General features: G+C 39.6%; 1 protein-coding gene across 6 annotated transcripts in view; it reads right to left on the reverse strand.

Annotated features, from left to right (window-relative positions):
• Nucleotides 1–9,025, reverse strand: part of LOC129777265 (tropomyosin-2) — a 99,458-nt gene extending 90,433 nt beyond the window's left edge. For 5 of the 6 annotated variants that reach the window (XM_055783466.1, XM_055783467.1, XM_055783461.1 and 2 more), the window contains exon 1: nt 8,895–9,025. The gene's annotated coding sequence lies outside the window, so the exon portion shown is untranslated. Of the gene's footprint in view, nt 1–8,807 lie in introns of all 6 variants that reach the window. The other variant, XM_055783462.1, reaches the window with a different exon arrangement.
• Between the last annotated feature and the right edge of the window lie 8,031 nt (nt 9,026–17,056).

A 17,056-nucleotide genomic window follows, 5' to 3' on the forward strand; every position in this document is an offset into this window, starting at 1 on the left:
GTATATCGTATACGTAAGGCCCATTCTGGAATACTGTTTGGAACCCGTATATGGTCGTACATGAAGAACGCATTGAGTCAGTCCAGAAACAGTTTCTCTTATTTGCACTCCGTAAGCTGTCAACCAAAGCGTCATATCGTTAGTTGAATGTCTGCCATTTTACAATATGGATCGTTTTAGCATCGCACAACGTGTTAATTTTGTTAAATTATACTATAAAAATGATGAAAAACCGGCAAATGTTTTTCGAGCATTACGGACGAATTTTGGTCGTCATGGACGGCCTACAGAACACACAATCGCTAATGTAGTGCGTAAATTCGAACAAACTGGATCCGTAGCGGATATTGTGAAACCTGTGCATCATCGTAATGTGCGTTCGGCCGAAAATATTGCTGCTGTTGCTGCCAGTGTGGAGGATGACCCGAATGTTTCGATTCCACGGCGTGCTCAGCAATTGGGCTTGTAAAACACATCATTGTGGCGAATTTTGCATTTGGACTTGCACCTACATCCATATAAAGTCCAACTGGTACAAAAATTAGAGCGTGGTGACCATGGAATGCGTCGGGCATACGTCGATTGGGTGAAAAACAACAGTAGCAAAATGCTGAATTTTCGCATCAAATTTTCTTCAGCGATGAGGCACATTTCTAGCTCGGTGGCTATGTGAACACCCAAAATTTCTGTATATGGGGCTCAGAAAAACCACACGTGATTGTTGAGAGGCCATTGCACCCGCCAAAAGTAACTGTTTGGTGCGCATTATGGTCTGGTGGAGTCATCGTGCCGTATTTCTTAGAAAATGAGGACGGCGAGACGGTAACTGTGAATGGTGAGCGCTATGGCCGCATGTTAACCGATTTTTTTCGCCACAAATTGAAGATATGGATACGGATGACATGTGGTTTCAGCAGGACGGCGCCACGTGCCACACAACACGACCGAACATGGCCATATTGCGAACGAAATTTGAGGGACGCATAATTTCGCGTTTTGGTGATGCCAATTGGCCGTCCAGATCATGCGATTTGAACCCGCTAGACTTTTTTTTGTGGGGTTATGCGAAAGACCGTGTCTATGCCAACTCTCCGCAAACTCTTGAACATTTGAAAGACAACATTCGTGAAGTTATGACCGAGATACCGCCCCATATGTGCCGAAAAGTCATCGAAAATTACCTGTTCCGGATCAAGGTGTGCGAGGAAGCCCTAGGTGGACATTTGAATGATGTTGTATTTCACACATAATGGCATAAACCAAACTTTAATTTGAAATAAAAGTTTCATCGAAATTCGAATTCTAAGTGTGTTTTTTTTCAATTAAAATTTCAATTTACTTTCGGAATTTAAAGTTGGAAAACCCTGTATAAGTATGTAGTCTACATTTGTTTGACGAAAAAATGAATAAATGAAATGAATAAAACGTTTTAGCAGACGCTTGTTAGTCTTCACAACTACTAGATAGAACTTGTTCATTAAATGGCCGAGATTCAAACTCATAACCTTTGCAAGATTACGTTCTATTTTAATTCTACATCAGGATATTCTCAAGAGAATCATTGGAAAATGCAGCTGCCGTAAGAACGTTGGTCAAATATTTGAAATTTACCCAGTTTAACGAGCAGTTGACCACGAGCTTAAAAATGCTTGCAGTAAATGCTCATTTCATGTGTTCTACAAAAGCTGCTTTGCAATTGAAGAAATGTTTTCAAAACGTTTGTTGGAATCAATCTTCGAATCGTGGAGCTGTTGTATGCGGAATGCGTGGTACATGCGATTTCCCGAAATTGTCATTCATAAGAATCAATGCGTGTTATTTGGAATAGAAATCTTAACTAAGTACTCATGAAGAATGACGTAAGTAATATAACGTTGTGACGGCGAGGTTCGTTTGTGAATATTAGTATTAAATGGTACTAATATTCACAAACGAATTACAAGCAAAAGTTTGATGTTTGTACGGGAAAAAACCAAGCACATACACTAAGTTACATTTAATGCGATATTTAGCTTTTTGGACAGACCTGTAATGCGACTAGGATTGGGCGATCTCGGGTCGAATCTTAGAAGATTGATCTTTTCCATTCCGATTTCCGATTTTTTGGATCGATTTTTTGTACTCGAGAAAAAACGATTTTTTTACTTTCGATCTTTTTTCTTTTTAGATTTGTTTTCCAGTATAAATAGATTTTTTATCTCACCAAAGGCCGCCCAACATTTATTTAAAACATAATTTCAACTTTTGGATCGCTTCTTCTACGATTTACTTCTATGCAAATGCTAACAGAGACAGAACTAGCGACATCTACTGTAACCAGTTTCGCATAGGATCACTGAACCTGATGTTGACATCAATTACAGGCGAAAGATGGGTTTTTAGAACTGGCGCCAAATTCGACTAAATGACAGATGTAGGGTACGGTACAAAATGAATTTCCTGTGGCTGTGAGCTTCATGCTGAGGAACAAAACAAAATACTTTTGATGTTTGTATAGAAATATGAAATTTGTATTCCCTGTTTGAAGGAAAGATGATATTCACTTAGATTGAGCAGATACATCGAAAAAAAGTATTCAATTTTTCAAAGATCGATTCTTTGGTACCAATTTAATCAGTAGATCGATCCCTACGCCGTTTGGAAAATCGATTGGCCCAAATTATGGCCCTACATTGAAAATCGCCACCAGACGTCGACACTGTACCACTCTAATCGCCAATGTCCAATTACAGGTCAAAATCGCCCCCAATGCGACACTGAGTGGTGCCTCGGCATGTCGCAATTACTGTACTACGAACTGCCACAAAATGTGTCCTCACAGTGGCTCTTTTTGTTTATATAGCACTACGTTTTCAATGAGAGTGCCGAATCATAAAACACATCACGTTTTTTGAAATAGTTATAACGTTAATACCTTTTTTCACATCAAACATTTCATTTGATGATTCGCATACTAATGGAATCGGGATTTCTCTAATATTTATTCGATATGCTATACATTACAATTCATAAATCAGTAAATGATTTAAATTGAAGAAAATTGAAAACACTGCCATTTCTCCATATCTTTGATTTGTACATTTCTGTGATTACATACCCGCGATGTCAATAACAAGCAACTAATGACGCGGCCAGGTACAATTTTCATATACCACCACCACCATTGTGAAGTCCATTATACTCAAGCGAAAGAAGCGCTTCAATAAAAGGTACATTTGATGCGACAAACCGTCAGTTGCTCTGCTATAGTAAAAAGCAATCGTGCATAACTCGCTTTGGACACTGAGGAAAACAGCAATATTTGAACGTATGTTAGCTACTGCCGGATCTGGCGTCAGATTTTTTGGTATGGGTGCGCTCTTCGATCTCCGGATTGCTGATACCGTGTGAATAGACTATTTACCGTTTCACTGAAGAGGAGTGCGATAGGGTTTATTGGAGATATAAGTTGAAAAAATCTAGATTCTATCGCTTATTGCTCATTCATTTTGCGATGGATTTAAGGGAAATTTGCTCCGCACGGCCAGCTTATAACTTACTGCAACGTGTGAAAGCATAAAAGATGTAATTTTCGATTTCTGTTGCAATCTCGCTCCATGTTCCTCTTGACGAGTGGTCAATGGAAGACCCAAAAGATATTGGAAGCGAGAAGCAGTTTAAGGCAATATTAAACTACTTCGTGCTGAACGCAGCGCCGAAAAAAGTGGACGAAGTGGCTGTGTAGAATCTGATGGCAGGAGTTGAACGAATGGTCTGGTAATTTGAATTTTGTCTGCCGAAAGGTTGGCTGGATATAGTTTTCTATACTGACGTAGGGCTACGTCTTTGATTTCTATATAAAGGGGTCATCCTACGAGATTGAAAACAGTACATGTAAGATTTCAAACGCATAGTACGCTGAATCGTTCTTACGATATATGTTGTGATATATACTATTAAACTGCACATTTATCCAGCAATTTTATCGCTTGAAACACAAATAGTGAAGATAATAAAATGAGTGAACAATTCAACGAATAAAAGTAGTATGTTTTGCGAGTAAATGCGAGGAAAAATCCTGCATTATGCATGTTTTCAGCTTCAGTTCCCGCGAATATTGTATGCAACATGAAATACTGTGCGATTAGATTTAATCAGTGTGATAAAAAAAGGGTGATGTAGACCGCTCTCTTCGGGACAACCCGTTGGAGTATTAAAAAACAACCTAATTCAAAAGAAATTGTTTCCATCTATCACAACCTTACATAAAGATTTCGTTCGTGTCTCTAGGCATTTGTGCTGATCGAAGAAGCCTTAGTGAAGAAGATCGGTCCGATGCTTTACTTAAATCAGTGGAAATGGAATTGAATATTTTCAAACATCCTTGCATTTACATGACATTTTGCCTTCTAGAAAGAGATTTATGCTTTATTCACAAATTAACTGATAATTAAACATTCTACTTTTGAAAAGGATACTGTGGATTTATTACGCAGATAGTTCTACAATTCGATAATATCGCGGAATGCCCCTCGTAACCTAACATTATTGGATCGCTCATTAAGGGCTCTGTTAAGTTTAAGGTTTATGCCAACAAACCAGCAACTTTTGATGAACTTGAGGCCAACATAAAGGTCATCATTGTTGTCATTGTTGCATACCCATCCTACATGTTATTGTTTAATATTTGAACTGTTCCTCAACAATGGTGACTTTTCGAAAATGGAGAATGAGCGGATTCAGTTTTTTCTACTTCGATATTAAGCATTTTGAGTTATCGTTCTGAATCATATTTCGGACAACATAATATTTCGGACACTGTGTTCTAATATCTTGAAATGCTTAATGCACTGATATGTTATATCTATAAAATTAATATCACAATTGCTTCTTTAGAGTAATTCCTTGGTTTCACTATCTTTTCATATGAGAACTACATTTGAATTATAACATAATCGGCAAAAATCTATCAACACTACTCACTATCGTTTGTGTTTGACGTTTGCTTAGCGTAAGTACGTAGAATTTACCCGTTCATCAATATTTAAATTTCTCCCGTGTTTCATCAGTTCTCATCATCGTTAACAGTTTACTGTGATTGCTTGGTAAGTGTTTCGCAATTGACTATAAAATATAATCAAGTGTTATGTAATTTTCGTTCAAAAGTTACAAAATAAAGTGTCCGAAATTTGAATTCAATCTGTCCGAAATTTGATTTAGTGTCCGAAGTTTGATTTTCATCCGCTTCATTTGCGATGGAGGCGATCTGGCGTAGTGGTAACATCCATGCCTCTCACGCTAAAGGTCACGAGTTCAATTCTCACTCCCGACATTCTTCCAAAAATGGAAGTAAAAAGTGACGAACCAGCCAAATGAGTTGAAAATCACTATAATACAGATAAAAAAAAATCCGCTTCTTTGAAAAGCATTTTATTCGATGATTTTTTTATGTTTTCAATCAAATAGGTACCAAAGTAGAAAGCTTAAAAGCATATTGAACTAATTTATTAAAAATATCAACCAGGTAATACCTATGCATAAAGTTTAGACCTGTTTTCTTCATCATATGCCTTAAGTGTCCGAAATATGATTCAGAAATATGATTCAATCACATTTTTTTTAATTTTTTCGCATTATAGTGACATTCAACACTTTTGGCTAGTTCGTCCCTTCAAATAATCGTACTGGTGAGGTAAGACGCGCATCTTGTAGTGGGGGTAGGACAAACAGCGGAAAGCAAGAGATGGAAAGAGCATATAACTCGCACTCTCTTTTATTTCTCTCTGTTTATTCATAATTCAGTTCAGGGTAGACAAATGATGAGAGAAAAAATATTCTTTTTTCGAGTGATAAAATTCTACGCTTCGCATATTACATATCCTGGCACATTCACATCATATGTCCCTCCCACCGGCATCACGAAAAATGGTCCACTTGTCGATCTATTTTTATTTTAGTTAAAAACACTGGAAAGCGCTTCTTTGTGAAACATTTTATTTATTAATACATAAAACTGCAAAAAAACTGCTTTCATGTTTTGGACAACGATCGAAGTTCTTCTTTACCTGTATTGTACGCAGTTTCCCCGTTCTACTTGTACCCATATGTTTCAACGTGGAAAAAGTATATTCTATTGGAAGATATATGGCCGGTATTAAGTTAGACCGGACTATGTGACATTTTTATGATTTCGAGAAAAACGAACTTGAAGTTTAGTGCTATAAGGGGGTTTCGTTGATCATTCAAAACAATTTCAGTCCGTCATTCATGTTGTATGCTTGATATCCCAAATCTGATAAATGAAGCTTACGAAATGCTTAAGTTAATGCAATGAATAACTCGAAATTTTAGATTTTGCATCTTAATCCCCTCTGACTTAACACCGACCATATTGTCAATGATGTGGAATTAGGATAAACTTAGTCGGCACAAACCAACCCCGATTTCTTTTGCATTTGCCGGAACTGACCAATGCCAACATCACCATGAACAAAGCCAAAATCGGCATGCACGAAGAACACTCCATATAAGTCAACTTGCACCATTAAACGCAAAAACAGCACAATGTCCGATTAGCTAATTGTGCGATAAACTATTTTGTTAAAATATATTTTTGACCGTAACATATACGAGCCGAACTGTGGAGCCTCTAGACCGCCACCCCAGCCCCCCCACCACCCAGCTGAGAACAAAAGTGGCATCCAGAGTCATTGATTTTTTGCTACTCACACTCATTTTGTGGCCCATGTTCGACACAAAAATTCGCAAGGAATGTGGTTTTCTTACGCGCAGAGTATGGTCTGCGTGCGGCGCATTTCACATCGCCCGGATAAGGTTGTGTAATGTTTTTATTTTGCATAAAACAAGGTCTGAAGGCCAGTCTCGTCGCAAGCAGCGGTGGAATCCGGCGTGAAGTGCCTGTCAAAATACGTAGATTATTGTTCGCACCTTCAAGAAATGAAATCTCTGAGCCGGAATGGTGGTGCCCGCAGCGTCCTTGTTTTCACCCCATCGAAAGTGATGTCCGCGCGAATCGAAACCGTATCCCCGAAGTCCCCACAAAGTAGTATCCAGAGCTACCGATCAATTTGCCTTAGGCAATGTCGATTGCCTGACCCAGATTAGTCATGTAAAGACAGCATGAGAGGACGACAAGGCAACTGGCAGATTTATGACTCTGTCACGAATCGGTGCGACTCAATCGTCTGCTAATAAAGAGCATCTCAATAAACGTTGGTTAGACTACTCGAACTGACCCCGAAGATGCTTGGATCGTATGCATGTTATTTGTTTCGATCTGGGGAGAAGATTTTGTTGTTTTGGTTGACTGGAAAAAGTAGCCCATGTTTGGAACGTGACGCCGCAACCATTGCGGCATGTGATGTGAATTGATTTTCAAAGGGATGCTTCTATTGAATGCAGATGAGGCCACTCATGGTGACAATTTTTTTGCGATTATCACAGCATTCATCAGTGGAATTGTTTTGGTTGCTTCATGTACCTCTAGCTCGAGGAGCGAACGCGATTCTTTATGATGTGTTGCGTCAATTTGCAAACGGTGACACATAGTCTAAATTGTTTGGAAAATTGAGTCATCTGGTTGGAGTCGTTAGAAATGTGATGGTTTTATGCTACATAACAACCAAAGCAAGTAATTTCAGAAAACTGTCAACTTCTGTGAGCCGATCTGTCAAATAGAATAGGTTCGCTTAGGTTGTTGAGGTCCGGCTCATGAACATATGAGTCACGCTCTAGTCAGCCAGTACCATGCTTGAGCTCATAGATCTCTTGTGCAAAATTATCAGCGCGCAGTCGCAGCGCCAACGGGTGCTTACTACTGAGGCGGTGGTCACCGCTTTTTTAACACAAATTTTCGTCCAAAGCGTGGGATCAACATTTTCCTGGCGCACGCTCAGTGCGAGCACTCCCTTAAGCGAATAAGATTTGCGCGATCGTCGCTGGCTGCGGATGTTAAAAATAGCTTCCCCGCTCTGATCGCGCTGTCAACAGGTATCGGATTGCTGTGCGAAGTAAGCAGGCTTCATTTGACCACCGAATGATTTCGGCGGTGGACGATGTGCGATTCCAAGGAAATCATACCGTAAACACTCATCAGTGGTTGGATGTAAGTGATCCATCCCATTTTCATCCCGTCATTGCATTTGCGAGTGAATGTAAACGTTTGTGTTCAATTTCATAATTCTGAAAATCCACAGATTTAAGCCAGCAACGGACTAAAAATAGCTCTCAAGTTTCATTGCGAACCATTCGGCTGTAAAGAACTTTGAGCAGATACTTTTCGTGCAAGCCGTGCACGGTGATATCCGTGATATGTAGAGGAAAGTATTTAAAAATAGGTCTATAAATTCTGAGTCAATCGAATTCCACAATACAAACGTTCACACTATGCATCGAAAGAGAGTCTGCCACCACAGACCATTCGCCGGCTATTACCTAAGCCGTTTATTGCAACGAGCACAATTCATTCACCCCGTACTAGTTCTGTGGATCGTGCCCAGGTTACAAGTTTGTGTTAGTGTTTTCTCAATTGATACCGATCCTTCCTGGTCCTTCAGTACGCCCAAAGTCCTGGCGGTTGAAAGAATCTTCCAAAATCAGCTGATCATCGTGTATGTCTCTCACAAAAAGCACTGATTGCACACTTTGTGCTTTACCACTTCTTCACAGAGCCCTTCACTTCAAATGTTGACCAATCACTCGAATTCGTCGACTCCGCCGTGGAATTTTATCGAATATCTCCAAACACTGGAAATTCTAGAGGCGATGTTCGCAAAATTCCTTTGACTTTACGAGAAAACAAGAATTACTTAGAAAACCAGATCCCACAACGGTAAAACTCTGAAAAAACCTCGCACTCGATTCCAAAAATTTCTCGAGCAGCGAGATTTACTTACACTTGAATCCGCGAGTTATACAGTTTAAAGGCGAACTGAAAAACGTTCGCAAGCGTTTTTTGATAGTGGCGCACTGTTTTGCGCGAGCTGGGACCGCAGACACCAACACAGCCAGCGGGCGTGCGTGTCCTGACGTCGCACAGTGAAAACCGCGCGAGCACACTCACACAGCGGCAGACGGCCGGTCTGTACGGATACGGCACACCGCTCGGGGCCGATCGCCCCACCGCCATAGAACGCAGCGGCCCGATCGTGCCAGCTCGAATCCCCACCATGGTTTTTCCGAGCCGAGGAAAAATCCCACCACCGCGTCGTGCTCGGCGCATCGAGGTGTGTACACACATCCCCGCGTCGTGATCGCAATCGTCGTGAAACTCACGATCAGTACCACACGGCCGAATGTATTATGTTGCTTATAGTGGAATTGAATGACGTCATCCTCGTTCCGGAGCACTGGAAGAGGATTATGAGTAGAAATAAAAACGAGGGCCGTTCGTGGGGTGGAATGTGTTAGCTTATGCGAATTATTTATCCAGTTTGAAACTCCATCTAATAATCTTGAAACTATTCTTTACATTGATCGATTGATCCTTGAACAAAATTCACTTGTTGATTCAATTAATTTGGAGAGATGTGGTAGTATTATTATTAGAGGAAGAGGTGATAAAATGAACACCCTAAGTAATATAACCTTTTACTGCGTCCACATACCGCAACAATCCCCGTTTATCAAACAATATTCTAGCCTAACTAAGTATTGTTCAAGATATCGAACGATTTTGACAAAAAAAAATAAAAATAGTAAATTTTCATTAAAAGAAAAAGAGACGTCAAGTTGAACATATTTTTTTAGTCTGCAGTTAGAATGATCATATAGTGTTGGTGAAATGAACAGTTACACATATCAGCCAAATGGGATAGATAGATGAGAAACACCACGTTGCGCATAAGGGGGCTGAGTTTTGGTTGGGGTGGTATATTTTTCCAGGGGCAAAGCTACAAAAGGTACCCCTTGATGAGCAACATGTGATAAGGTATATCAACTTGAGAAAGCATTATAAGTCGTTATCCATTGGTGGCCTCATTCTGCCCCCAAAAAACATAGTAATTTCGAATGCAAATTGATCACTGAAATCAAACAAAATATCTGTTTTACACCTTCATATCTAAAGAACTCATACTTGAGCTTTCATACCAGGTGGGTCGAAATGTGAAAACCACTCTACAGCCATAAATTTACAGGATGACATTAACACACTTCTAAAATAAAAAAATAATGAATGAAAATTTTCTTTTCTATTTCGAATATGTATTCTATGCAATACAGTATTACGTAATATTGAACTGGAATATTGTCTGATGATTTTATATTATTTATATTATTAGGCTTTTATATTATTAGGCTGTCAAAAAAGTCCTGCGGTATTACCGCGAGGTGTCGTTGTAAGCGCGTAGTTCTAGTTGTATTCATTGTATCGAGTCATACTATAGCTTGTTGGAAAGGTATTTTTGCGCGCTATAATATAGTTCTTGACAGTGTTTTGTTTAAGTCGTTCGTGAGTTATAGTGTCGCAAATATGGAGCAAAATAAAGAGAAAATCCGACATATTTTACAGTACTACTATGACAAAGGCAAAAATGCATCTCAAGCTACCAATAAAATATGTACAGTTTATGGACCCGATACAGTTTCCATTTCCACCACACCACGATGGTTTCAACGTTTTCGTTCTGGTGTAGAGGTCGTCGAAGATGCGCCACGCTCCGGAAGGCCTGTCGTCGAAAATTGCGACAAAATCGCTGAATTAGCCGAGAAAGACCGGCATAGTAGCAGCCGTAGCATCGGCCAAGAGCTGGGGATAAGTCATCAAACCGTTATTAACCATTTGAAGAAGCTTGGATTCACAAAGAAGCTCGATGTATGGGTGCCACACACGTTGACGCAAAAAAACATCTTTGACCGTATCGACGCATGTGAATCGCTGCTGAATCGCAACAAAATCGACCCGTTTCTGAAGCGGATGGTAACTGGCGATGAAAAGTGGGTCACTTACGACAACGTGAAGCGCAAACGGTCGTGGTCGAAGCCCGCTGAAGCGGCTCAGACGGTGGCCAAGCCCTCATTAACGGCCAGGAAAGTTCTGCTGTGTGTTTGGTGGGATTGTCAAGGAATAATCTATTATGAGCTGCTTCCCTATGGCCAAACGCTCAATTCGGACCTGTACTGCCAACAACTGGACCGCTTGAAGGTAGCACTCATGAAGAAGAGGCCATCTTTGATAAACAGAGGCCGCATTGTCTTCCATCAGGACAACGCCAGGCCACACACTTCTTTGGTGACGCGCCAGAAGCTCCGGGAGCTCGGATGGGAGGTTTTTTTGCATCCGCCGTATAGTCCGGACCTTGCACCAAGTGACTACCACCTGTTTTTGTCCATGGCGAACGAGCTAGGTAGTCAGAAGTTAGCCACAAAAGAGGCCTGTGAAAATTGGCTATCCGAGTTTTTTGCCGATAAGGAAGCGAGCTTCTATAACAGGGGTATTATGAAGTTGGCATCTCGTTGGGAACAAGTCATCGAACAAAACGGCGCATATTTGACTTAAAACAGATGATTGTAACTAATTTTATGAACAAATGAAAATTCAAAAAAAAAACCGCAGGACTTTTTTTGACAGCCTTTTGACAGCCTAATATATAATATATATATATATATATATATATATATATATATATATATATATATATATATATATATATATATATATTAATGAAAAATATAATCTGAGTACCCTTCCTTGTGCCTCTATTTAGCTGAATAATCATACAGTTTGCACTCTCTGAGACTTATGAATCAGGATCTGCTACATTAGTTGAATATGAATCATTCGCTTCGCGTAATCCGTATGATCCTGCTGTTTCATGATGCATGGAGAGGTTCGATATGTATATGTTAGAGGCAAAGAAGAAATTTTACTTTCTGTACCGAAAGCGTACATGATGGTTTTGGTTTGTTGGCTCGTATGTCATGAAGTGCGAACCGAAGCAGAGTTGTCTCGTTCTCTTTTGTGTCGTGATTTGTACCACGTATCAACAAAAGAATGTCGCTGGGGGAAATGGTTTCTGTAAGATCATATTTGAACGAACGAAAGCGATTTATTCAGTGAATGGATCAATTGGCAAACACTGAGTGTTAAAATGAACCGATTCTTAAATTTCGATAATTTAACTAAAACCCATTTGATACTTCTTGATAATCCTGTTCTTAGAACGTAGGAAGCTATTTGAGACACCGTGTTATGTATGAAAATGTCAAATGTTGAAAATAATAAATAAAGCAGAAATTTCTCTCGCGGTAGCCATTCGGATGTCATTTTGCGCAAATCATGTGTAAGGAATTTCTCTTGAAATTTTCTTTTATCCGACCTGATATCTTCGACAAATCATCAGTTTGAACGACTGTTCACATATTCTAGCAGAAGTAAACAACGATGGTTACTTCTTCCCCAAAGGGGAAAAGGTATGATCATAACACAAAATATAACATCTTTAATCTAATTTGTGTCCTATATTCCAATGACTTATATTAAAGCTATGAATTACTATCATGACGATATTAATGACTTTAACATTGGATTGAGTACTCTTAACGGTGAACACCTCAGAATTCTCCAATGGAATGTACGAGGAATAAATGACTCATCAAAATTTGACAATATTAAGCTGTTTCTTGACCAGTGTAATGTGTCCATAGATGTAATTGAAATTGGTGAGACATGGCTGAAAACTGAATACAGTTCGATTCATAACATTGTTGGGTATAACGCAACTTTTTCGTGTCGTGAGGTTTCCGCTGGAGGTTTGGCTGTGTTTATAAAAAGTTCAATAAGAAATAGAATCATTGACAATCAGACTGTGAATGGATTTCATTCTATACACATCGAGCTGACTATAAATGGTCAGTTATTCCAAATCTTAAGTGTCTACCGTCCTCCTTCTTTGACTTCAACCGATTTCATGACATTCTAGAAAAAAAAACTAAGTGCTTCAAAATCTAAGCCCCTTTTCGTTGTCGCTAATATAAATGTTTCAGTGAATCTGTCAAATAACAACATTGTGTTGCGGTACATGAGTCTCCTACAATCACTGGGATACGTGTGTTCGAATACTTATGTAACGCGTACAGCAAGCAACAATATTTTAGACCATGTTGTGAGTTGACCTGACGATGTACCATATCTTTGTGACGACACGGGTTTTCCAGACTTGAGTGATCATTCGTTGATAATATGCTCATTAAAACTATATGGATGTAAAGAGAAAACAAATCCGACTAAAACTATTGCAGATCATAGGAGTCTTAACGCCTGTTTCAAAAATTTCTTGAACACGGTTGTTTGCGGAGAGAGCGTCGAGCTGTGTTTGACTAATATTATGTCAACGTACAGCTCAATGTTATCTCAATGCTCTAAGACTATTTCTGTTGAGATCAAAACCAAAGGAAAATACTGTCCTTAGATGTCTTTTGACTTTTGGAAATTGATGAAAATGAAAAGTGAAATTCTGAAAAAGGTAAAGGCTCGACCTAATGACTCGCACTTGAAAGAGATATTAACACACATAACAAGCAGGGTTCTCTCTGAAAAACGAATATGTAAGCAAGTATATTTCCAACAGGTGTTGAACTACTCAAGTCAATCCAAAATGTGGAAGACAATTCATCAATTGCTAGGACGCTCTGCACAGAAATCAGAAATTACACTGACTCACAATGGCGCGAAAATTTCTAATGATGGGGAAGTGTGCGAAATTTTGAATAAATATTTTTCGAGAATCGGCATGAATTATCAAACAAAATACCCAGAAATAACAACCACACGCCGTAGATCTTCTTCTTCAATGGCACTAACGTTCCTAGAGGAACTTCGCAGTCTCAACGTAGTATTACTTGCGTCATTTTTATTAGTACTTAGTTGAGATTTCTATGCCAAATAACACGCCTTGAATGCATTCTGAGTGGCAAGCTCTAGAATACGCGTGATCACAGTGCAAGTCGGAGGAAATTTCTTTGACGAAAAATTCCCCCGACCAGAACGGGAATCGAACCCGAACACCCGGCATGTTAGTTATGACGCTAACCACTCGGCCACGGGAGCACAAAGAGCCGTAGATCTATTCTCGATATATCCAAAACTGGATCTTTCTGTACCCGTCAACACCAAATGAAGTTTTAATTATAATTAATAAACTGAACAGTAAAAAAACTTGCGGTCCTGACAACTACATTTGATAAAAGAGAACTCGTCGGCTTTCGCTAAGATCTGCTCAGACATATTCAATAGAATACTGATCACAGGTAGTTATTCGAATTGACTCAAAGTGACCAAATTAGTATCAGTCTTCAAATCCGGTGAATCTTGGAATCCATGCAACTATCAACCGATTTCTACGCTTTCTTTGTTTTCTCTATTATAGTGACATTCAACACATTTCGGCTGGTTCGTCACTTTTACATCCATTTTTAGAAGAATGTCGGGAATGAAAATTGAACTCGTGATCTCAGCGTGAGAGGTATGGATGTTACTACCACGCCAGATCGCCTCCACTTCTACGCTTTCTGTATTCAACAAGATTTTTGAGAAAATGCTTGTGAACAGATTGTGCGAATTCCTCGATATAAATCAAGTCTTCTATAAATTTCAGTACGGTTTCAGGCGAGGCTGTAGTACAACAACAGCAGTCACTGAGCTTGTAGACGAAATCATTAGTGGTGTTGATCGATAGATGATGGTTGGCGCACTCTTTTTAGACCTTAAAAAGCCTTAATCGATCATAATACTATTGAATAAGTTGAACAATTACGGAATCCGAGGTGTAGCTAATGATTTAGTGCGCAGTTACTTAAATGGCAGCAATATGTTGCAGTAAACAATCCCAGCAAACGTTAAATCGCATAACAAGGGTATATATAACATCATATGCCCTAAAATTTGGTTGGCATATGCATGCAAAAGTGGAGGCCATATACATACATGGCGAATGCTTACCGAATTTGTTTGGATGAATATGCAACTTTGACCGGCTATAATAAAGGGTGTGTCACATCAAATTGCATCACGGAAAAAACGCTGTAGAAATTTAATTTTTAGGAATTATATCTTCTGCTTTCGCTTATAATCAGATAAGAGTGTATAGATCACGTTGGCCATGCTTCACTGTCAATTTTTCGTAAATTTGGAAAAATGTCGTCGAACGAAAAAGAGCGTCGTGAATTAATTCTGTGCACTCATTTCGAGAATCCGGAGTTGTCACATCGGGACATCGGTAAGATGCTGGGAATCGTCCAATCCACGGTCAGCAGAGTACTAAAACGATACTTCGAGAACCTAACCATCGACCGGAAGGTGAAGAACGGCAAAAATGGATGCTCCGTCAGTGAGAAAGATCACAAGCGCGTAGTTAAGCAGTTTAGACGTGATCCGAGAAGTTCGGTCCGGAATGTCGCCAATAAGCTGAATTTGTCGAGTTCATTCATCCAGCGGACCAAGCAGCGGGAGGGCCTGCGTACATACAAGGTTCAGAAGGCTCCTAACCGCGACGGAAGGCAAAACATGGTGGGGAAGACGCGAGCCCGGAAGCTGTACACCGAAATGCTGACGAAGCCGCATTGCCTGGTAATGGACGACGAAACCTACGTCAAAGCGGACTTTCGTCAGCTGCCGGGCCTGTTGTTCTTCTCCGCAGAGGACATATTCAGCGTTCCGGAGGAGATTCGCAAGCAGAAACTATCCAAGTTTGCCAAAAAGTACATGGTGTGGCAAGCGATCTGCTCTTGCGGAAAGCGGAGCGCCCCCTTCGTGATGACCGGCACGGTAAACGGGCAGGTTTACCTTAAGGAGTGCCTACAGAAGCACTTACTACCACTATTGAAGCAGCACGAGGGCCCGACCATCTTCTGGCCGGATCTCGCTTCGTGCCACTATTCAAAGGACGTGTTGGAGTGGTACGAAGCCAACGGGGTCACCTTCGTGCCAAAGGAAATGAACCCGCCCAACGCGCCAGAGCTTCGCCCAATAGAGAAATATTGGGTGATTATGAAGCAGGCCCTCCGGAAGAACCCAAAAGTTGTCAAATCGGAGGCGGACTTCAAGAGAAAATGGATTTCTGTTCAAAAAAAACTACAACCTGACGTTGTACAGAACCTTATGCACGGGGTAAAGAGGAAGGTGCGAGCATACGGGCTTGGGCTCGAAGTATGGATAAAAAGAAAATGCCAAAAGTTGTTTAATAGTTTTTATTTTACTGTCTAAAATTTTCAAAAGGATCGGTCTACTGGGCGAATTTCTACAGCGTTTTTTCCGTGATGCAATTTGATGTGACACACCCTTTAGCGATTATGTTGAAATTGAATTGCGATCTAATATGAATATATTCATGAATTGTCAAAGCACCAAATAGGACTTTTGCCATACTCATATACGATTTATTACAGACATAGAAAAAACAAATGGCGCAAAATATTTTTGTGAAATGTTTATTATAACCTCACGAATCGCCATTTTTATATATGAGTATTTATGTCCGTAGAAATAATAATTGTTTGATTGACTTGTGTTGGGAGTGGAATATGAATGTTTAAGATGGCACAGATTGATGTTTGGTGATGCTCCGATGTGGGTTCGAACTCCGGTCGTCTGGATTATCATCTACCAGCTATCTTGTGCGGCTATCTGAAATTTAATTCAACAGCGGTTAAAACTTTCGAGTGCATCAGCATTTCATTGACATTTCAATATGATGTGATATGTTCTTTATTAGGATCTAATATGATTTACTGTTTCCTGATTTTCTTCAGCATGCAACACGATTTACTACAGTACTGAATCGATTTAAATTATACGCTTCTACGACACACAAACTGCATCAGCCTAATATACGCATATGATGCGGATTAAATATATTTTACGACAATGTACATCATAAAACTGATGTTTATTATACCGAATTGCGAATTAATTTGATAATGGTTTATAAAATCGAGTGTTTACATTTTATGCGATTTCAAATATACACGATACATACTTTGATTGATATTATATGCGATTATGATTTATTCGGATTTCTTGTAAGACTTGGCACGTGCAAAATTATACGATTTAATGTTT

The sequence above is a fragment of the Toxorhynchites rutilus genome, chromosome 3, assembly GCF_029784135.1.
Source record: "Toxorhynchites rutilus septentrionalis strain SRP chromosome 3, ASM2978413v1, whole genome shotgun sequence".
In the NCBI taxonomy this organism is placed as follows: Eukaryota; Metazoa; Arthropoda; class Insecta; order Diptera; family Culicidae; genus Toxorhynchites; species Toxorhynchites rutilus.